Source organism: Macaca fascicularis, chromosome 13 (assembly GCF_037993035.2).
Source record: "Macaca fascicularis isolate 582-1 chromosome 13, T2T-MFA8v1.1".
Taxonomy (NCBI): domain Eukaryota; kingdom Metazoa; phylum Chordata; class Mammalia; order Primates; family Cercopithecidae; genus Macaca; species Macaca fascicularis.
The window spans coordinates 3,589,747-3,613,279 of NC_088387.1; the positions used below are offsets into that span (position 1 = coordinate 3,589,747).

At 36.8% G+C, this 23,533-nt stretch overlaps 1 non-coding gene across 29 annotated transcripts in view; it reads right to left on the reverse strand.

The window, feature by feature from the left end:
* Positions 1–23,533, reverse strand: part of TSGA10 (testis-specific gene 10 protein) — a 150,494-nt gene that overhangs the window by 117,449 nt on the left and 9,512 nt on the right. For 17 of the 29 annotated variants that reach the window (XR_012421927.1, XR_012421920.1, XR_006691540.3 and 14 more), the window contains exons 2-4: positions 18,217–18,345; positions 8,459–8,674; positions 1,199–1,264 (exon numbers count right to left, since the gene is read on the reverse strand). This is a non-coding gene — a transcript (testis-specific gene 10 protein). Of the gene's footprint in view, positions 1–1,198; positions 1,265–8,458; positions 8,675–9,455; positions 9,592–18,216; positions 18,346–23,533 lie in introns of all 29 variants that reach the window. The other 12 variants (XR_012421926.1, XR_012421923.1, XR_012421917.1 and 9 more) reach the window with 2 other exon arrangements.

The following is a 23,533-nucleotide window of genomic DNA, read 5'->3' on the forward strand; positions in this document are numbered from 1 at the left end:
ACATTTAAAAATTCATATATCAATAATTTTTAAAAAGCAGTTAGATATCTTTCTTTTCCAGCATTTCTGGGTATGCTACGTTTTAATTGAAAGTATCCTTAAATTTGCTCAATAATTTTGGAGAAAAAATGGTAAAGAAATTTTAGAGAGGCCAGATATGTCCACAGACCTAGCACACATCCTAGAAATGGCATGGATTTACTTTAGAAAAACATACGCTACTAGGCTGGGCATGGTGGCTCACGCCTGTAATCCCAGCACCTTGGGAGGCCGAGGCGGGCGGATCACGATGTCAGGAGTTTGAGACCAGCTTGGCCAACATGGTGAAACCCCATCTCTACTAAAAATACACAAAAATTAGCCTGGCATGGTGGCACGCACCTGTGGTCCCAGCTACTTGGGAGGCTGAGGCAGGAGAATCGCTAGAACCCAGGAGGCGGAGGTTGTGGTGCCATTGCACTCCAGCCTGGGCAACAAAGCAAGACTCCATCTCAAAAAAAAAAAAAAAAGGAAAGAAAGAAAAACATATGCTACTATTAAAGCATTTGTTATAGCATCAAAGTTTTGTCCAATATTGTTCAATGAGTAAATACGTTAACTGAATGCTAGATATTCCATACTTGTAAGCATTCCCATGAATTTGCATTCACTTCAATATATTTAGAAACACTTCTTTGACAACATTTATTTAACAATACTTTATTGGGAGACAATTATAAATATACTTTCAGATAGATGGTTTTAAATATTTTAAATAACATTAAAATGTTTTAAACAGAGCAGTTTTCATTTCACATTGTTAGACAAATAAAACATTGTTTGGAATTATGTAACAAAATTTATGGCTTAAAAATATTTATTATTAAGGGGGATAAAAGTTAATGTGTAAACAAACACACTTTATATTTTGAGAATTAGTCACCATTTTAAATCAATTAACAGATAAGGACATTAATAAAACCAACCAAAAGTTGTTCTTTGCCTCTAGGAAAGAAAGTAGTAGTGATGAAAGCAGCAAAAAAAAAGTCACTATTACAGATAGAGGTTCCCCTGTGTCTCTAGCAGCTGGTGCAGATTTTAGAAAACAAACATATTTTATTCCTCACGAAACACATGAGAGCCAAAGATATGACTTTATATAGTTTAGTGACCAAATAAAAACGATTCCTTAACACATATTTATGAAAAATGTACTTACAGATTTAAGCCTTTTTATTGTATCTTCCAATACTACAATATTATTTTGCTGGCAAATGAGTTCGATCTGAAGAAAAAGTTAAAAAAAAAAAAAATTCTATTAAAGATGTTTAAACTAATTGGAAAAAGAACATCAAAAAAAGGAAGTCACTTAAAAAGAAACATGAAGACAGTGAATATTTTAAAGAAGAAATAACCTCTGTTTAGCGACCTTCGATGATAAAAGATTATTTACCCAGATGAAATAACAATTCCCTTCAATTACCTAATGTTCTGTATAAAATGTTAATTGATTATATTTTACCAAATTATTCCCCATAAACAGGAACAAAATGTTAGTCTTAATTATAATTCTGAAGATAATAGGAAAGCAATAAAAAAATGACTAGAATAAAACAAGTTGATCCAAATTATCCCATTCAGAAAAGATTGCTTTCTCTTCTGAACTCAATTGCTTGGTTCAATTCAACACACAAAATACTTTTTGTATCAATTTATGACAGTGAACATACCCAGTCTTATAAGATAGGAACCCATAGTCATATATTTAGCATATGACTACACTGTATGCTCCTACAAGACAGTGACTAAGTTTTTATGCAAAGCAGTAAAGTTCTTTGCTAATAGCATATTTGCTTAATGTATTTTGCAATTCATCAACCTTTCCCTCATTATTCTAAAGTGCATCCTGATCTTGCCTACTACATTTTAAATTTGAATTCTCTGGAATTACCGTACTTCATTTGTTCTTTAGACCAACGTTTTCTTCTACGATTTTTCTGGCAGTCATATTTTAAGTTTATGAAATATTAAGGGGTGCTATTATTTGGAACATTTTTCTCACAAGTAAAATACTTAGAAATAGAACATAATTACATACAGTTTGGATAACCTTATGTATAGTCTTGAATAGACAATTTTCAATGTTTTAGTGTCTACTATTAAAATGATACAGGTCTACTTTGAATGTGTTCAGATTTCCACATTAATTATAAAAATTCACTCTGCAAGAGTATCTAGTATGACACATTCTCATAAAAAATAAATTTATACGCAGATATCCTACAAATAAACATAACCAATAATACATAAGTTGAAGATTATGTCTAGGTATAACAAGGTATGATTATGGTAGATGTTATTTTTTTCATTTACTTTTCTATATGGACTAAAATTTTGTATAATAAACATGCATTAATTTTACAATGATTAAAAAAAATGTTGATTCCACTCTGACAAACAAAATAACTGGCCCAAATGAAAAACTGCTAACCCAATGTTTTTACTTACTTAACAGTTAATGAATGCTTACTACATGCCTGCCATTGTGTTATGTGCTGGGTAAAGTAATGAATAAAAAAGGCAAAAATCTCTGCCCTCATAGAGCATACATTCTAGCCAAAAAAAGAAAAACAAAAGATAATAGTCAAAATATATGTTAGTGATTGAATCTCTCAAAAAATAATACAAGGAACACTCACGTTCTAGGCACTTGAGTTAAGTAAACAAGACAGATAAAAATTTCTGCCTTTGTGGATCCTAAATTCCAGCTAGAATAGACAATAATAAACCTAAAAAATAAATTATATAATATACTAGAAAAAGAAGAGCAGAGTTAAGGATACTGGGAACATTTATGGAGGAACAGGTTGGAATTTTAAATAGGGTGGTCAGGAAGTCCTCATTGAAAGGTGACCTTTCACCGAAAACTTCAGAGGAAAGGAAGTCAAACATGTGAAAATCTGGGCAAAAAACATTGCAGGCAAAAGTTACAGCTCTAACAAAGATCCTAAGGCAAAAGAACGTCTGGTTGGTTCTAAGTGTGGAGACCAGCATGGCTGGAGCCTAGTGAGGGAAGGGGAAAGGAACAGCCAAGTGCTACAGGGAAAAATAAAGCGAGGGAGAAAGACAGGGAGTGTGTGCAGGGAATTGGGGGGTGGGTATTTCAGAGCTTGCTGTGTGGAAGACATTGTGTAAAGTCTTTGTTTGTCCCCCAGAAACAAAGGGTGGGGCGGGGTATAAACAAAGACTTTACACAATGTCTTCCACACAGCAGGATCTGAAATACTTTTTAGTGAATCACATACAGAAGTAACAATGATAAGGACTATCAGAGATCCAGTCCAATAATATAGCCCCTATGTCAATTAAAAATATAAATTGTAGGAAGAAATAATGGTAAAATTGTAATTCTGCTTCACATTTCAAAGTATCATGTTCAATTATCTGGTAAACACCGTGTTAACACATGAATGATAAACAACTCAAGATGAGAGAATAAACAAAGGCATATAGTTGAGGTGGTTTTAATGTATGTCCACAAATTCTAATACTCCTTCCCTCAATAGCTGGAGCTGAATTTCCCTCCCCTAGAGTGTAGGTTATACTTAGTGACTCCCTTTTAAAGATGAGAATATGGAGGAAGTGATGACATATAACTTTTGAGACTGGGTCATACTAAGCCCTACAAATCTCTTATTATCTCTTGGATTGTTGGCTAAGGGAAAGGGGAAGGTGGAGAGAGAACAAGCTTCCACAAAGAATACATGAAGCAACCCTAGAGAGAGGTGCACCTGGCAAGGAACAGGCCTCCTGCCAATAGCCAAAAGCCATCTGAGTGAGCCATCTTAGAAGTAAATCCTCCAGTAGCAGTCAAGCCATGACTGTGGCAGTCATCTTTTTTTTTGTTGTTTTCTGAGATCGAGTCTTGCTTTGTCATCCAGGCTGGAGCGCAGTGGTGTGATTTCGGCTTATTGCAACCTCTGCCTCCCGGGATAAAGCAATTCTCTGGCCTCAGCCTCCTGGGTAGCTGGGATTACAGGCGCCCACCACCATGCCCGGCTAGTTTTCTGTATTTTTAGTAGAGATGGGGTTTCATCATATTGGCCAGGCTGGTCTTGAACTCGACCTGAAGTGATCTGCCTGTCTTGGCCTCCCAAAGTGCTGGAATTACAGGTGTAAACCACCAGCCCTGGCCATCACCTTGATTACAATTTCCTGAGAAACACTGAACCAGAACAACCCAGCTAAGCCACTCTTGAACTCCCAACCCAAGAACCTGTGAGGTATCAATATTTGTTGTTTGAAGGCATTAAGGTTTCAAAGTAATTTATTACATAGCAATAGCCAATAGTTAATATGAAAATATTTTAATGAAGTAAATCATGGAAGAAGTTACTGTTGACCTTTAAAAATAAGACTAAAAGTAAATAGTTCCTAGTGAATACATTTAATATTATCTCAATTCCAGACAAACTAAAAGTAGCTTTAGCCTCAGACTCTACCTCCACATACCCACATATAATCTCAAACACTAGGAACCCAAACATTCTTTCTCAGCAATCAAATTAGAAATCTCGTTTCAAGTGCTACCCCACAAATTAGGCAAGGAATCTCTCCCCCATAAATATAACCTAAAATGCACATCTAATATCTTAGAATGATGACAACACACACTGGAGTTCATATCCCCAGTGTTGGTTTTGCATCTTTCTAATCCCCATTCTATTTGGGGACATTCACTTACTGAGGTTGGTGATTTCCCCATTTCAGGGCATTCTATCAACCCAAAGGCCTATTTCCATTTTGTTCTCTCTTTATTAAGTTCCTGATGTTTTCCCTATGTCAGCAACGGTATCTCTACTCTAAGACTGCTGCTTACCTCTTTTTCACCCAATAGCTTTCCAATCCTCAAATACACCCAACATTCCACATTATTTAGGGATATCTATTTCCTAGAAATACTGTTTGCCAAGCCAGGCAAAATTTCACCTGTAAAGCTAATACTTACAGTTTTAGGTAAATCTTAGCTCTTATATTTTACATGTTTTCCATTCCAAAAATTCTTCCTTTTGATAGCAGAGAATTCACCCTGACGTAGTACTTACTCTCTCTAGAACATAAACCCTAACAACCCTTTAAAAATGATGACTTCTAAACAGGGCATTCTCATTGTTGGAATTCAGTCAATTTGGTTTCCCGCAGTCTGGGAAGGAGTACAGTTAATTTTCAATTTGAAGACAAAAACAAGGAAGACATAATTACACTCTTCACTTTTGACAATTTTTTTTTTTTTTTTTTTTTTTTTTTTTGAGACAGAGTCTCACTCTTTTGCCCAGGCTGGAGTATGATGCGATCTTGGCTCACTGCAACCTCTGCCTCTCAGGCTCAAGCTATTCTTGTGCCTCAGCCTCCCAAGTAGCTGAGATTACAGGCGTATGACACCATGCCCGGCTATAGTTTTGCATTTTAGTAGAGATGGGGTTTCATCATGTACACCAGGCTGGTCTCAAACTCCTGGCCTCAACGGATCCACCTGCCTCGGCCTCCCAAAGTGCTGGGATTACAGGCATAAGCCACCATGCCTGGCCCAATTTTGATAATTTTTATAATTAAGACAGATGGAAATCAATTTACCATTAAACTGTGAATGTTACTTTAAAAAAAGTAACAATACATTCCACCTGAAGTGGTATTAAAAAAATAAGTTAAAAAAATTTTTAAAGTAACAATACAAACAAAAGTGTATTGAAAAATGTTTAGGCCGGGCACGGTGGCTCAAGCCTGTAATTCCAGCACTTTGGGAGGCCAAGACGGGTGGATCACGAGGTTAGAAGATCCAGACCATTCTGGCTAACACGGTGAAACTAAAAAATACAAAAAAACTAGCCGGGCAAGGTGGCGGGTGCCTGTAGTCCCAGCTACTTGGGAGGCTGAGGCAGGAGAATGGCGTAAACCCGGGAGGCGGAGCTTGCAGTGAGCCGAGATCCGGCCACTGCACTCCAGCCTGGGCAACAGAGCGAGACTCCGTCTCAAAAAAAAAAAAAAAAATGTTCAAAATATTCAAGCTACTTTTACATATACTTCAAATACTTTAACAGCATCCATTTGAAGATAAATAATTCAAAAGTTAAAAACAAATCATTCCTATCTAGTATTTCAAGTAGTTCTAAGGACCTGTTCCAGACAACATGGTTTGAGAAGACTGTATCCTTAAAGTAATAAACTCATGTATTTAAACATTGCACTATTATGGCAAAGTGAGGTGGCTCATGCCTGTAATCCCAGCACTGTGGGAGGCCAAGGTGGGCAGATCACTTCAGGTCAGGAGTTCAAGACAGCCTGGCCAACAGGATGAAAACCTATCTCTACTAAAAATATGAAAATTAGATGGGCATGGTGGTAGGCACCTGTAATCACAGCTACTCGGGAGACTGAGGCAGAAGATCGCTTGAACCCAGGAGGTGGAGGTTGCAGTGAGCCGAGATCGTGCTACTGCACCCCAGCCTGGGTGACAAATGGAAACGCTGTCTCAGCAACAAAAAAGTTGCATTATTTGACTTTCCACTAATTTAAACTCCATTAAGCAGTCTCAATGAGGGGTTACTGCGTAAAAATACATACAATCCTAGAGTTCATCAATTGGACTCATATTTCAAATTACTGTAACAGTGACTTCAATAATGTTTCACCTGATAATTTATTTAATTGCTTTATGATTTGCTATAGGAGTCCTGTTACATTAAAAGAATGTTTAAGAAATAACACGTAATAACAATTAGCTTTGAGAAATTACTTTGTTTACAGACACAATTTACTAATTTGGTGATTAATAAAATCAAGACAAATAAGCGTGTTTACACGCTATCACTTAAAAATTCAACAGGTTGTTTTTTGAACTTCATATATGCTCTATCTTGCTTATCAGCTATTAGGCAGCAATGGAGAAGTGAAACTGTCATTTTATAATTACGTTTAATCTCCAGTTTCTAAATTTCATGGCAGAGTACTCAATCAAGAAATAAAATGTCAATCAAAATATCATAAAGCTACAGTAACTAAAACAATGTGATGGTGGCACAGAAAAAGGCAAATGAATCAATGAAAACAAATAGTCCAGAAGCATAGTCACAGATGTGAGAATTTAGTATCTGTTAAAATGATATGTCAAATCAGTGGAGAAAGGACTAGGCAACCCTAATTCATATTAGAACAAGAAGAAACGAGCAGTATTAAAAGAAGGAAAACCACTAAGAAGTATTAAAAGAAAACTTTAGAAAGTATATCTCTAGTTCTTGAGGTGAAAAAAAAACCTGCCTGAACAAGAACCAAATGTCAGACATCAGTAAGAAAAAAAAAGATTGGCAAATTTTAAAATTTTAGTTAAAAAAAAAGTTTTAAATTGACTTTTTATTGATACATAATAATGGTACATATTTATGGGGTACATGTGATATTTTAATACATGCATCAATGTGTAATGATCAAATCAGGGTAATGGGGATATCCATCACCTTAAAGATTATTTCTTTGTTGTGGAAATACTCCAAATCTTCTCTTTCAGCTATTTTAAAATATGCAATAAATTGTTAAAGATAGTCAGCCTACTGTGCCATCAAACACTAGAATTCATATCTTCTCTATAACTGTATTTTTGTACCAATTAACCAGCCTCTTTTCATCCTCTCCTCCCCACTATTCTTTTAGCCTCTGGTAACCATCAGTCTATGCTCTGTCTCCATAAGATTGATTTTTTCAGATTCCACATATGAGTGAGAACATGCAATATTTGTCTTTCAGTGCCTGGCTTATTTCCCTTTACATAATGTCCTCCAGGCTCATTAACGTTGCTGCAAATGACAGAGTTTTATTCTTCTTTATGGTTGAGTGACATTCTATTGTGTATATATACTGCATTTTCTTTATCCACTTATCCGTTAATGGACACCTAGATTGATTCCATATCTTGGCTATTGTGAATAGTGCTGCCATAAGCATGGAAGTGCAGATGCCTCTGTGACATACTGATTTCCTTTCTTTTGGATGTATTCCCGGCTGCGGTGTTGCTGGATCACATGGCAGTTCTATTTTTAGTTTGGTAAAAATCTTTTTTAAAGTGTATTGAAATCAATTATATGTGTGAAAATAAATGAAAATAAATGTATCTATTGGTTTGTAGATATCTCCATAGAGGAGAGAGGAATTGGGAAGTGGGAGCAACATTTGGTTCACAGAACATTCCTGTTGCTTTGAAATTTTTTACAATGACTACATACTACTTAGGAAATGTTTTGCGTAAAATCTGTTAAAAGAAATAAAATGTGAGCAATAATTTAATCCTTAGAACAGACATTTAAATATACTGTCAAATCTAAAAAGCTTCCAAATTATACAAATGAGAATGCTACTTTTTTCATTGCATTTAAAAATTACATGATGTTTAAAGTAGAATTAAAATCCTGATCAGTGGTAAATCTGGTACCTTGGCTTCTTCAAGTTCTTTGTTGGCGGAATCCACCACAAAATTTTTCTCTTTTTCTAGTTGCTCTGCTAGCTGGTCAATTTTAATCAATTCTTTACAAAGATGCTCATTGTGGCTGGTTAAATCGTCTACTTGACTGCTTACCACCTCCTTACTATCCAAGAGTTTCCTAACATATTCTTCCAAGCCATGATTTGTCTGTTTGAGATCTTCAATCTGTTATTATTAGAAAAAAAAAACACATTAAAATAATTCCTTAGCTTTTTTCTGGGGAGCAACTATGTGACTGGAATCAGGAAGGGAGATCTGCTTCCCTGACAAAGAAACTTAACTGTATACCTTTTTGTGCCTTCTGAATTTTGTACCATGTGAATGCATTACCTATTTGAAAAAATATATTAAACAAAAATTTTAAATTTTACAGCAATATCTTTCAAGACAATTTATAGTTTATTTTAAAAAGAATTTAATTACTATTTTTAGACAATCTATTAGAAAAATGGCCAAATACTTATATCTGCAATAAAGAAAATACAATAGTTTTGAAATTAATTTTAATACCTTTAAGAGTTCTTTATAATTAAATTCCTAATTATTGTTATTAAAATATATTAACTCTTTTAGGCCAGGCATGGTGACTCACACCTGTAATCCCAGCCCTTTGGGAGGCTGAGGTGGGCAGATCACCTGAGGTCAGGAATTTGAGACCAGCCTCGTCAACATGTTGAAATCCCATCTCTACTAAAAATAAAAAAAATCAGCCAGGCATGGTGGCAAGTACCTGTAGTCCCAGCTACTTGGGAGGCTGAGGTACAAGAATAGCTTGAACCCGGGAGGCAAAGATTGCAGTGAGCCCAGATCCCACCACTGCACTCCAGCCTGGGTGACAGAGCAAGACCATCTTAAACAACAACAACAAAATAATAATAATAATATACATATATATGTATATTATTAACTTTTTTTAAAAGTCCTTTTAAAAGTACCAGTAACTTACTTGACTAAGCTAAATATCAAATCAATCAAGTATTTGCTGCCTAATGTGGAGGAACACAGCTTTCCTTCCCAGCCCACTATCAAACCATCAATGGATGAAGAAAAGGGCCTTTTCTATCACGAAGGTATCCAAATGCCTTTAAAGGAAAAAAAAAAATTAGACCCATTGAACAATGATTATGTCAGGAACTATATTAAATTCCAAAGATACAAAGATAGGTTAAGTACCTGCCCTCAGGGAATTTCTTGTTTACTTGAGGAAATACAAATACAATATGTTACATGCAATAACAAAAATAACTATGGGCCAAAGTCATGGTACAAATTGTTTTCCATAGTACTTGTCTCTCATTGTGTATTTAACAAATATTTATTGAGCACCTATTGTGTCTAAGATACTGTTAGTACCCTGTCAAAGATGCATTAAAAACAAACAAACAAAAAAAACACTCACACACAGAAGTTTCAGTCCGTAAGGAGCATCTGAAATTGCTAAATCCCTGACCTCTTATGCCCCATGGTTGCCCTTTTCAAACAGCTATAGAGGTATCGTCTCCCAAACCATTAAAATCAACAACGTTGTCTTCAAAAAAACCTTATAAGTTGTCGCTACATAAAAAATCCTAAAAGTCATGAATTAATTTTAACTAAATATGCTACAATGCCATTTATTGTACCCAGTAAACAGCACACCAAGAGGCATAATTAAAGTCATTAGTTTAATCTAGTATCTCCTACTCTCTTCTTCTCTTTTGGCCTTCTCCGCATCTACTCTCAAAAATTCTTTGAAAATGCAAATTTGAGGTCATTCCTATAACCTTATGTTGCCTTATGACATTGAGAATAAAATTTTAAAATGCCATTTATGGTCCAACTCAACTTACCTGTCCAACCTAACTTCCTACCACCAGACACACCATAAAAAACAATCTCATTAAATTCATTTAAAAATTCATTTTAGAAGAGTTATTGAAATGTACACACTTGAAATTGAAGTGTTGTCACAGAACCCTCTTTATAAGAATCCTCAAGGAAAACCCTGCTTAGTCTTCCATTTCAGGAAAACACGTGCCTTTTTTGGATACCTGGTTTGTTCTTACCCTAACAATCATTAATTATTTAACTAATATTTCTATTTGCCTTTGTCTCTAGAAATTTTAAAGCCAAATCTAAAGCCCACCTCTGGCAACATGCACAGAAACTATGTACAATTATTTGCTACTGTCACCCCAGGCTTTCATTGTTTCCTTATTTTACCCTACCCTTATTATTTCAGCTACTTTCTTTTAAAACAAACAAGCTATAGGATGTGAAACAAACAGATAAACTTCAAGTTATGTTTTTCATCTTTGTTCGTGGCTTTTCCTACGCCATATTTCTCAGCAACAAGAGCACACTAAAAATGTCTGTTAACTTCCCATTGCACCAGGAGCTGTTAAATGCTTCTCCTTTCCAGTATGTGCGCCCATAAAGCCTCTTATATGTTTATCTCAATATTTTTTAAGATGCATTAAAATCATTTATTTCCCTGTCCCTTCTACTAAATTCTGAACAACTTAAAAGCCTGAATGTCTCATTTCTATATCAACATATCACTTGTTTCTGCATCATGTATTACATATCTCACATATAATCCTCAAATTATTAAGCAAATAAATTATTAGTAATATAAATGAACACTCCCCTCACTTCTCTCATGAAACTCTACTTTCACTCAATTCCAAGACAAAAGTACTTTAGAAGAGGCAGTCTAGAGTAATACAAAGGATATGGTCTTTGCACTTTGGCAGAGATAGGTTTAAATCTTGTTGTTAGTTCTTTACCAGTTATGTAATTGGGGTGTTTACCATATTTTCTTGACCCTAGAAGATGCATCTGACTTCAGAAAAAAAATTAATGACAGTCTCTTGAGTCCCTTCTGTTAAATGGACAGAAGGCCTACAATTTGTAGAATTGTCATTAGACATTATATAAGAGCTCAAGTAAAATTTCCAGTATTATAGGTACTCAAGTAGTTTTGTTAAAAATTTTTATTTTTAAATAAGATTTACAGGAAGCAAATGTAGCACAGAGAAGTCTCATACGCCCTTTACTCAGTTTCCACTAATAGTTGTGTCATAAACAACACAGTACAGTATCATACCCAGATACACCATGTGCATGGTGTTCTATATCATTTTTTTCACATGTGCAGATCTCTGTAACTACCACCTGAAGATACAGAACTGTTCCATTACCACAAGACTGTTCTGCTGCTGCCCCTTTATATTCTCCTTCCCTGCCCTCAATTCTTCCCAACCAATAGTGTGTACAATTTTGTCATTTTGAGGATGTTTTATAAGTAAAATCACACAGCATGTGATATTTTGAGATTGCTTTTTTTCACTCAGCACAGCATCCTTTAGATCCATCCAAGTTGTTATTTGAATCAAATAGGTTCATTCCTATTTATTGCTGAATAATATTCCATGGTATGGAATACCACAGTTTAACCATTCACCAATTAAGGAAAACTGGTTGTTTCCAGTTTGGGAATATAACAAAGCTGCTATGAACAACTGTGTAGGATATAGGTTTGGAGTAGATATAAGTTTTCATTTCTCTGGAATAAATGCCCAGGAGTACAACTGCTGGGCTGTATGGTAAATGTACGTTTACTCTAACCAAAAACTGCCAAATTATTTTCCAGAGTGGCTGTACCATTTCAGATTCTTACCAGGATGGATGAGTGATCCAGTTTCTCCTCATCCTTGGCAGCATTTGGTATTGTCACTATTTTTTATTTTAGTTGTTCTTAGAACTGAATTGTTATTTCATCACGGCCTTAATTTGCATTCCCCTGATGTTTACAGAGATTGAATATCTTTTTCTAGTATACCAAACATCCTTCCGTTAAGTATCTCTTCATGTCTTTTGCTCATTTTCTAACTGAATTGTTTGCTTCTCACTATTAAATTTTAAGAGTTCTGCATTTGATACAATAGATATGAGTCCATTAGCAAATATGTGGTTTGTAGCTAGTCTTTTCATCATCTTAGCAGGGTCTTCTGCAAAGTAAAAACTCATATATACATATATATATTTGAGACAGAATCTCACTTTCACTCAGGCTGGAGTGTACCGGTACAATCTCAGCTCACTGCAACCTGCTTCCTGGGTTCAAGTGATCCTCCCACCTCAGCCTCTCGAGTAGCTGAGGACTACAGGCATGTACCACCATGCCTAGCTAATTTTTGTAATTCTTAGTAGAGATGGGGTTTTGCCATGTTGGCCAGGCTGGTTTTGAACTCCTGGCCTCAAGTGATCCATCCACCTGCCAAAGTGCAGGGATTACCGCCATGAGCCACCACACCCAGCTAAAAACTTCAATTTTGATTAAGTCCATATTACCAATTTTACCTTTTATGAATCATGCTTTTGGTATCATATCTAAGAACTTTCCACCCAAGCCTAACTTCCCGCAAATTTTCTCCTGTTACCTCCTAAAAGTCTCATAGTTTTATGTTTTACATTTACATCTATGGTCCATTTAGTTAATTTTTTATAAAGTGTGAGACTTAAGTGTAGGGTAACTGTTTTCTCTATATCTAAATGCTCTGACACCACTTGTTGAAAAGACTATCTTCCACAGAACTGCATCTGCATCTCTGTCAAAAAATCATACGGCTGTACTTGTATAGGATTAACTCTAGATTCTCTGTTCTGTACCATTCATGTATGTATCTATCCCTCGCCAATATCACAGTCTTGATTATTGTAGTTGTAAGTGTTGAAATAATGGAGAGTTTTGTTTTTGCTGCCTTCCTGTGGATTACCTCAACATTTTTTAGAATTCTACATTGATTTATTTATAGTGTTTCTGAGTGTAACTCTTGTTTGATCTTTTTCTACTGGTTGTTCTAGGCATTACATTATATATACAGAACTTATCATAGCCTACATTTTAACAGTTCAAGTGAAAGTACAGAAACCTTACCTCCTGTTAGGTCCCTTTACCTTCCCCTATTAATAAAATAATTGTCTTAAATATTTCCTCTACATGCATTAAGAACCACATTCGACAGTTAAATATAATTTTGTAAACTTAAAAAAAATTGGCTCAGAGTAGTGGCTCACATCTGTAATCCCAAGACTTTGGGAGACTGAGGCAGGTGCATCACTTGAGAATGGGAGTTCGAGACCAGCTCTGGCAACATGGCAAAACCCCATCTCTACCAAAAAAAAAAAAAAATATATATATATATACACACACACACACACACACACACACACACACATACATATATATATACACACACACATATATATATATATATATACACACAAAAATCAGCCAGGCACGGTGGTGCACGCCTGCAGTCCCAGCTACTTGAAAGGCTGAGGTGGGAGGATTGCTTGAGCCCAGGAGGCCAAGGCTGCAGTAAGCAGAGATCATTCCACTGCATTACAGCCTGGATGATGGAGCAAGACCCTGTCTCAAAAAAAAAAAAGAAAGAAAAGAAAAAGGAAAAAAAAAAGAAAGAAATTCTATTTCATTCACTTGTATTTTTTGCTCTATATATTGTTCTTCCTACTGCTCCAAGATTACTTTTTATCACTTCCTTTCTGGTTAGAGAAATTCTTTTAGCTATTCTTTTAGTGTAGCTCTGCTGGCAACAAATTATCTTAATTTTCCTTTAACCAAGAATGTCTTTATTTTCCCTCAACCTTCAAAGATACTTTCTCTGGATATAAAATTCTGGGTTGACAGGTTTGCTTATTTCTAGTACTTGAAATATGTTGCGCCACTTCCTTCTTACCTCCAATCTTTCAGATGAAAAATATCTGCTTGTGACTTGAACTGGTGTTCTTCCATAGATAATGCATGATTTCTCTCTGGTTACTTTCAGGATTTTTTTTAGTGTCTTGGCACGGATTTCTTTGGGTGACTCCTGTTAGGTATTCAGTCACCTTCTTTCATCTGTTTTATGTCTTTGTGCCAAATTTGTGGGAAATTCAGCCATTATCTCTTCAAATTTTTTTTTAGCACCACCTTCTCTCACTTTTTTGTCGAGCATAGTTTTACCTGTCTCTGAGGCTCTATTCAAATTTCTGTCAATCTATTTTCTCTCTGATGTTTACATTAGGTAATTATTTTTCTAGTCTCAGTTTCACTGATTCATTCCTTTCCTCCATTCTACTGAGAACATTGAGTTTTTATTTTCAGTTACTCTATTTTTAAAGCTTGTTTTATTGTCACAAAATATATATACGTAATTTTCATTTCAACAATTTTTAAGTATATAATTCAGTGGCATTAGTATATTCACAACGTTGTGCAACCATTACCACTATCTATTTCCAGAACTTTTTTATTCCCCTCCCCCAAAAAACTCTGTACCCATTAAACAACAATTCTATCTCCATAATTCGACTATTCTAGGTAGAGGTGGAATCAGGCATTATTTGTCTTCCTATGTCTGGCTTACTGTACTTAGTATAATGTTTTTGAGGTTCATTCATTTTGCAGCATGTATCAGAATGTCATTCCTTTTTGAAGCTGAGTAATATTCCATTGTAAGCACATACCATATTTTGTTTATCCATTCATTTGTTGACATTTGGGTTTTTTCTACCTCTTGGCTGTCGTGAATAATGTTGCTATGAACATTTGTATGTAAGTATCTACTGGAGTCCATGTTTTCAACTCTTTAGGGTATATGCCTAGGAGTGGAATAGCTGGATCATATGGTTAGTCTGTCTTTAAAATTTTGAGAAACCATCAAACGATTTTTCACCATGGCGGCACCATTTTACATGCCCAACAGCAATGCAAGTGCTCCAATTTCTTCACATCCTCACCAACACTTGTTATTTTCCATTATAACAACCATCCTAATGGGTATGAAGTGGTATCTCATGGTTTTGATTTGCATTTCTTTAATGGCTGATGTTGATCATCTTTTTCATGTATTTATTGACATTTGTATATCTTCTTTGCAGAAATATCTGTTCAAGTCCTTTGCCCATTTTTGAATTAGATTTTTTTGGGGGAAAAGAGGTTAATTGTAGGAGTCCTTTGTTTGTATATTCTAGATACTAAGCCCTTTTCAGATATGTAACTTGGAAATATTTTCTCTCATGTAGTTAATAGACTAAGGTTTTGGAGTAGTTTTAGGTTTACAAAAAATTGATTAGGAAGTACAAAGAGTTCCTACATACTCCTCCCTCTCTCCCTCAACACATAGTCTCCTCTATTATTTACATTTTATATTAATGTGGTATATTTCTCACAATTGATGAAATAATACTGCTACATCATCATTAATATTATTATTATTATTATCATTTTGAGACAGAGTCTTGCTCTGTCACCCAGGCTGGAGTGCAGTGGCATGATCTCAGCTCACTGCAAGCTCCACCTCCAGGGTTCACGCCATTCTCCTGCCTCAGCCTCCCGAATAGCTGGGACTACAGGTGCCTGGCACCACGCCCGGCTAATTTTTTTCTATTTTTAGCAGAGACAGGGTTTCACCGTGTTAGCCAGGATGGTCTCGATCTCCTGACCTCATGATCCGTCTGCCTCAGCCTCCCAAAGTGCTGAGATTACAGGCGTTAGCCACCACACCCAGCCTACTGTTACACTATTAATAGCTAATGTCAATAGTTTACCTTAGGGTTCACTCTTGGTGTTATTCATTCTGTGAGTTTTGACACACATGGGATGACATGTATCCACTATTAATATATCATACAGAATAGTTTCACTGCCCTAAAAATCCTGTGCTCCACCTATTCATCCCTTCTCCCTCTAATTCCTGGTAACTACTGCTCTTTTTATGGTTTCTATAATTTTATCATCTCCATGTAGTTGGAATCATACATTTCGTAGCCTTTTCAGGTTTGCAACAGGCTTTCAAGGTTCGCTCCATGTCTTTTCATGGCTACACAACTCATTTTTAAAATGCACTGAACACTATTCTATTGTATAGGCATACAACAGTTTGCTCATCCACTCACCTATTGAAAGACATCTTGGTTGCTTCCAAGTTTTTGGCAATTATCATAAAGCTGCTATAAACATTCATATGCTGACTTTTGTGTGGACTAGTTACTTTATTTTTTAGTTCCAAAATTTCCATTTGGTTCTTCTTCATATCTTTTTTTCCTGAGACAACTTTTCCTCATTCATTTCCAGCATGTTCATAATTGCTTGCTGAAGCATTTATATGACTGCTTTAAAGTCCTTGCCAGATAATTGTAACATCCGTTCTATTTCAGTGCTGGCTTCTCCTGTCTTCTCTCAAACCTTCCTGATTCTTTGGATTATAATGTCTTTTTTTAAATTGAGACCTAGCATTATAAGACTCTGGATCTTATGTTTTAGTAGGCCTCCTGTGACACTGCTCCAACTAAAAAGGAGGGACATTGCCTTATTTATGCTAGGTCAAAGTAGAAGTCCAGTTCCTCTACCTGGCATATGTCGATATCTGGAAAGGTGGTGTTCCTAGATACTGCTAGGCAAGAATGGGAGTTCAGGCTCCCCACTAAGCCTCTGCCATTACACCAGCCTGGAAGGAATCCCAGAGGTGCCTCATTACTGTTCCCCACGTGTCCCCCACTGACACCAGGGGTGGATGGCCTTTACTGCTGATAGGTGGTGAAAGTTCAGGTCTCCTCTGATACCACGGCAAGAAAGAGTGCCTCTTACTATAAAGTGGGAGTAGATGCCTTGGCTCCTCACGTTGTCTCTGCTGACATCATGGGGTTCAGGGCCCCCTTATCCCCTGGTGAGGATGAAAGTCCTAGTTTCCCACTTAGCCTTCTCTGCTATCACCCTGGTGTGGGAGGAGTGGGGAGAGAAAGAGTGGGGTGAGGCACAAGCTGGGCTCCTTGTTACAGTCTGGCAAGCGTGGAAAGTGTAGGCTCTTTACTTGGCCTGAGCTGGCAGGAATGGGGCTGCAGTTTTTTCTGTGGTATTTGCTTGGAGTGGATAGTGTCTTAAAAGTTGTCTGCCTTGATAGACTGCTCCTTTCCTGGTCCTTTGCCTAGGAAGGAATGGCTTTTCTTGGGTCTTTCTTTTGTGCCCATTGTTATTTCCAGTTGCCAGTTTTTCTAGCAGCCTGTCTGGGACATACGGAGAAAAAGAAACCCAGGAACTAACACGTTGTTTTTTGTGCCTTGAGAGCCTTAGCCAATGTTCCTTCTTCTCTCCACCTGTCAAAGTCTTAAAGTGTTTTATACATAGTGTTCAGAGTTTTTAGCTGTACTTAGCAGGAGGAATAAGAAAAATTAAGTCTACTCTATCTTCCTGGAAAAAGAAATCTCTTTTAATAGCCTTTATTAATAGCTATACTACATGTCAAGCATCAGGAGAACAGGAACAATACTGAACTTGGAGTTCAGAGAATTGAGTTCAAATCCCAGCTAACATAGGATTTTGGAGAAATCCTAGTTCTGTCACGTGTTACTCAAGTGCCATAATTATTCAACCTCTTAGAACTTCAGTTTCCACATCTGTAAATGGAATGGCATCACTTTTTCACAAGTTGGGGATGATTAAGTAAAAACTGTGTAACTGGCACAACACTTGACATGTAGTTTGCACTCATTGACTCTGACTTCATGTTTATCAAAATGGTTAAGATAAAAATTGAATGATTTTAGACCCGTAACATTTAAATGAGCTCTGAATTGGTAGTTATTTATTCTCTATCTTCTTGTTTCAAAATAGGCTCCCACCCCAAATTAACTCAGGAAAGTATGTTGTAACTAAACGCAACCTGTAATTTCAGTGTTGAGATGAATCTGTCTTGGTTTCTCACTTCTCGTTCTAGCTGGAGAGTATTCTGGTAGTTTTCAGCTTCAGAAACTGGAGCCCCTAGACCAAACTCATGTTCTTTGGTGGTAACCTAGTACAAAGAATGGGAAATAATACAGAGGCATTCAGTTTAAAACAGCTCTGTGATTTCTCACATCAATACATTTTGAAAACTGATAATATTCTGAGATTTTTTTCACCATTTCCCACCAGCTAAGAGGATTTCATCAAACTTTACCTTCTTAAAATTTATAAAACTTTTTCTGTGTGTTGTCCAAATGGTATGAACACGCTTTTCAAAGACATTCTACACTATCCTTTTGGCAATCATGGTTCTACAGAAATATGGGATCAGCAGCAAATTAAGTAGTCTACCTTCAGGCTTGTGTTGTCCAAAACAGCTGTTAGCTAGCTACATTTGCTGTTGCTACTCTATACAAGCAAAAAGATTCGCAATTCATATCACAAAGAGTGAATTTCCCTAATATATAAATAATTCCTAGAAATAAAAAAGATTTAAAAAATACCCTAATAGAAAAATTGGCAAAGAATGTCAACATTTACAGAAATGGCTCTTAAATGTATTTTATGATGTTCAATCTCAACCTTTAGTGACACAAATTAAAACAACACTGAAACCCTCTTTTAACTATCACATGGCAAAGATCAGTAAGATGGATACATAACATAGTATCCTTATATATCACCGGTGGGAGTGTAAATTGATACAATATTTATGGAGAACAATTGTATAAAATCTATAAACACGACAAATGCACATAGCTTCTGTTCAAATAATTTCATTTCTAAGAATTCATACTACAGCTATACATACACATATGCAAAATAACAAATGTTAGAGATTTTTCACTTTAGCATACTACACGTACTATTCTGCATCACACTGTTTTACTTGACAACATATCTTAGAGATTGTGTAACTTAGGAAAATAATTTTTTATTTCCTTGAATCAAGGCTACCATTGTGTTAAAAGAGAATTTGTTATAAGCATCTTAGATCTTTCCTCAAAACACAGCTGCTGTTCTCCAAAATCCTACCTAAGGAATTACAGAATCAGGATCTCCCCAGTCACTGACCTTATGATATACTCTGTGTAAACCAGCACTTAAACAGGCTGGCAGATTTATTTCCCTTTTTTCTTGGCTCTAAACAAGGCACAACTGTTCTTCATTGCAATAGTTACTGCCCCACCTGGAACCTCAGCATTAGATTTCACAGAATATTTCAAATTATGAAGCATTTAAACCCCTAGTGGCTGGACTGAACTCCTACCTACCATTTCTTACATAGTTTCTGTTGAAAAATGTATTCCTAGTGATAAAAATGATTTAGAATAACAGAATGAAACGACTCCTCACTGGAGCAGTACTGTTCAATTTTTATTGAAATGTAAGAATCATCTGGGACTGTTGCGTGAATGCAGATTCTTATTTACAGGCTGAGATTTGACATTTCTATAAAGCTGCTTGGAGATCCCTATTTGGTTGGTACAGAGACCACATGTTGAATCATGCTGTGCTGTAATTTCTGATTTATTTGAATAGCAAGGATCTCTTAAAGTCTAAACCCATTCAATATTCAGAGTACTTTTGTAATTTTGTCCCTTCCTACTTCTCCAAACTTATCTCCTACTTGATACCTCCAAGAAGCCCTCTATGAAAGATAAACTATGCAACACAAAAGGGTCTCGCTCTGTCACCCAGGTTGGCATGATCACAGCTGCTCACTGCAGCCTCGACCCCCCAGGCCCAAGCAATCCTCCCACCCTAGCCTCCCAAATAGCTGGGGGGAACACAGGCATGTGCCATCACAATTGGCTAATTGTTTTCCATTTTGTAGAGACAGGGTCTCCCTATGTTGCTCTGGCTAGTCTTGAACTCCTGGGCTCACGAGATCCTCCCGCCTAAGTCTCCCTGGGATTACAGGCATGAGCCATCACACCCAGCCAACACATTCTTAATACATATATATTCAAAAGTATTTTATCATCTGTTCAAGAAGCCTTGCCCTCACTCTTTTCTCCATTTAACTTAAGACATTTCTAAGGCTCAGCTTGAATTCCATTTTCTCCAGGTTTTCTCTGTCTTCTCCACTGCATAATGATCATCTATTAATTGATATTTATATAGAGATTATAGAAGAATTTATGTTCTAAGTTTTACTGGATGTCTTCCTCCCACATTAGACTCTTAAGAACAAAAAATGTCCAAAAACTCTCTGTATCCAATGGGGAAAGAACATGCACAGAGTTCTTTATGTAATAAAAAATGTCAAAAAATTTCTTGAGGTTGATAATGAAGCAGTGTGATAAAGCAGACAAAATCAGACTTTCTTCCTCCTCTTTGGTAAACCGAATAAAGTGGGACTTTTGCAAAAGTACCTATCAGGCCTGGCTAGGAATTAAAAATAGCAAGAGACCACAGGTCCACCTGACAATCCTCATCAATCATGCTGGAGCTGCTAGCCTCCCTCCACCAGCTTTGGGGACAATATCTCTAGGGGAAAGAGACATCAGTATATCTGGAATTCCCATGCCTGCTCTGCCAGCTTCCCCACCTCGGGCCACATAAATATCCTCAACCTTGCTGCAATCTCATCAATTAGAATGGAACTTGTGTTGTTGTACAGTTCTCAGAAAAGGCAAGTGAGACAAGGTTCCTTTTTTAAAAAATTATTTTTTCTTTTTATGCTATCCCTCCCCTAGGCCCCCACTCCCTGATAGGCCCTGGCATATGTGTTCTCAACTTCCACTTATGAGTGAGAACATGCAGTGTCTGGTTTTCTGTTCTTGTGTTAGTTTACTGAGAATGATGGTTTCCACCTGCATCCACATGCCTGCAAAGGACATGAACTCATCCTTTTTAATGGCTGCACTGTATCCATGGTGTGTATGTGCCACATTTTCTTTATCTAGTCTATCATTGGTGGGCATTTGGGTTGGTTCCAAGTCTTTTCTATTATGAACAGTGCTGCAATAAACATACGTATGCATATGTCTTTAGAGTACAGTGATTTATAATGCTTTGGGTATATACCCAGTAATGGGATTGCTTGGTCAAATGGTATTTCTGATTCTAGATCCTTCAAGAATCGCCACACTGTCTTCCACAATGGCTGAATTAATTTGCACTCCCACCAACAGGGTAAAAACGTTCCTATTTCTCCACAACTTCGCCAGTACCTGCTGTTCCCTGACTTTTTAATGATCGCCATTCAAACTGGCATGAGATAGTATCTCATTGTGGTTTTGATTTGCATTTCTCTAATGACCAGTGATGATGAGCTTTTTTTCATGTTTGTTGGCTGCATAAATGTCTTCTTTTGAGAAGTGTCTGTTCATATCCTTTGCCCATTTTTTGATGGAGTTTTGTTTTTCTTGTAAATTTGCTTAAGTTCCTTGTAGATTCTGCATATTAGCCCTTCGTCAGATGGGTAGATTGCAAAAATTTTCTCCCATTCTGTAGGTTGCCTGTTCACTCTGATGACACTTTCTTTTGCTATACAGAAGCTCTTTAGTTTAATTAGATCCATTTGTCAATTTTGGCTTTTGTTGCCATTGCTTTTGGTGTTTTAGTCATGAACTCTCTGCCTATGCCTATGTCCTAAATGGTATTGCCCAGGTTTTCTTCTAGGGTTGTTATGGTTTTACGTTTTATGTTTAAGCCTTTTTTTCTTTTTTTTTTTTTTTGTTGAGATGGAATCTCACTCTGTCACCCAGGCTGGAGTGCAGTGGCCGGATCTCAGCTCACTGCAAGCTCCGCCTCCCAGGTTTACGCCATTTTCCTGCCTCAGCCTCCCAAGTAGCTGGGACTACAGGCGCCCACCACCTCGCCCGGCTAGTTTTTTGTATTTTTTTAGTAGAGATGGGGTTTCACTGTGTTCGCCAGGATGGTCTCGATCTCCTGACCTCGTGATCCACCTATCTCGGCCTCCCAAAGTGCTGGGATTACAGGCTTGAGCCACCACGCCCGGCCTATGTTTAAGTCTTTAATACATCTTGAGTTAATTTTTGTATAAGGTGTAAGGAAAGGGTCTAGTTTTAGTTTTCTGCATATGGCTAGCCAGTTTTCCCAGCACCATTTATGAAATAGGGAATCCTTTCCCCATTGCTTGTTTTTGTCAGGTTTGTCAAAGATCAGATGGTTGTAGATATGTGGTGTTATTTCTGAGGCCTCTGTTCTGTTCCACTGGTATAAATGTATCTGTTTTGGTACCAGTACCATGCTGTTTTGGTTACTGTAGCCTTGTAGTATAGTTTGAAGTCCAGTATCGTGATGCCTCCAGCTTTGTTCTTTTTGCTTAGGATTGTCTTGGCTATAGGGGGTCTTTTTTGGTTCCATATGAAATTTAAAGAAGTTTTTTCTAATTCTGTGAAGAAAGTCACTGGTAGCTTCATGGGGATAGCACTGAATCTACAAAATACTTTGGGCAGTATGGCCATTTTCACAATATTGATTCTTCTGATCCATGAGCATGGAATGTTTTTCCATTTATTTGTGTCCTCTTATTTCCTTGAGCAGTGGTTTGTAGTTCTTCTTGAAGAGGTCCTTCCCATCCCTTGTAAGTTGTATTCCTAGGTATTTTATTATCTTTGTAGCAATTGTGAATGAGAGCTCACTCATGATTTGGCTGTTTGTCTATTATTGGTGTATAGGAATGCTTTTGATTTCTGCACACTGATTTTGTATCCTGAGACTTTGCTGAAGTTGCTTATCAGCTTAAGGAGATTTTGGGCTAAGACAGTGTGGGGTTTTCTAAATATACAATCACATCATCTGCAAACACAGAGAATTCGACTTCCTCTCTTCCTATCCGAATACCATTTACTTCTTTCTCTTGCCTGACTGCCCCAGCCAGAACTTCCAACACTATGTTGAATAGGAGTAGTGAGAGAGGGCATCCTTTTCTTGTGCCAGTTTTTAAAGGGAATGCTTCCAGGTTTTGCCCATTCAGTATGATATTGGCTATGCAGTTTGTCATAAATAGCTCTTATTATTTTGAGATACATTCCATCAATACCTAGTTTATTGAGAGTTTTTAGCATGAAGAGGTGCTGAATTTTATCAAAGGCCTTTTCTGCATCTATTGAGATAACCATGTGGTTTTTGTCATTGGTTCTGTTTATGTGATGGATTATGTTTATTGATTTGCATATGTTGAACTATATGACTTCATCCCAGGGACAAAGCTGACTTGACTGTGGTGGGTAAGCTTTTTGATGTGCTGCTGGATTTGGTTTGCCAGTATTTTATTGAGG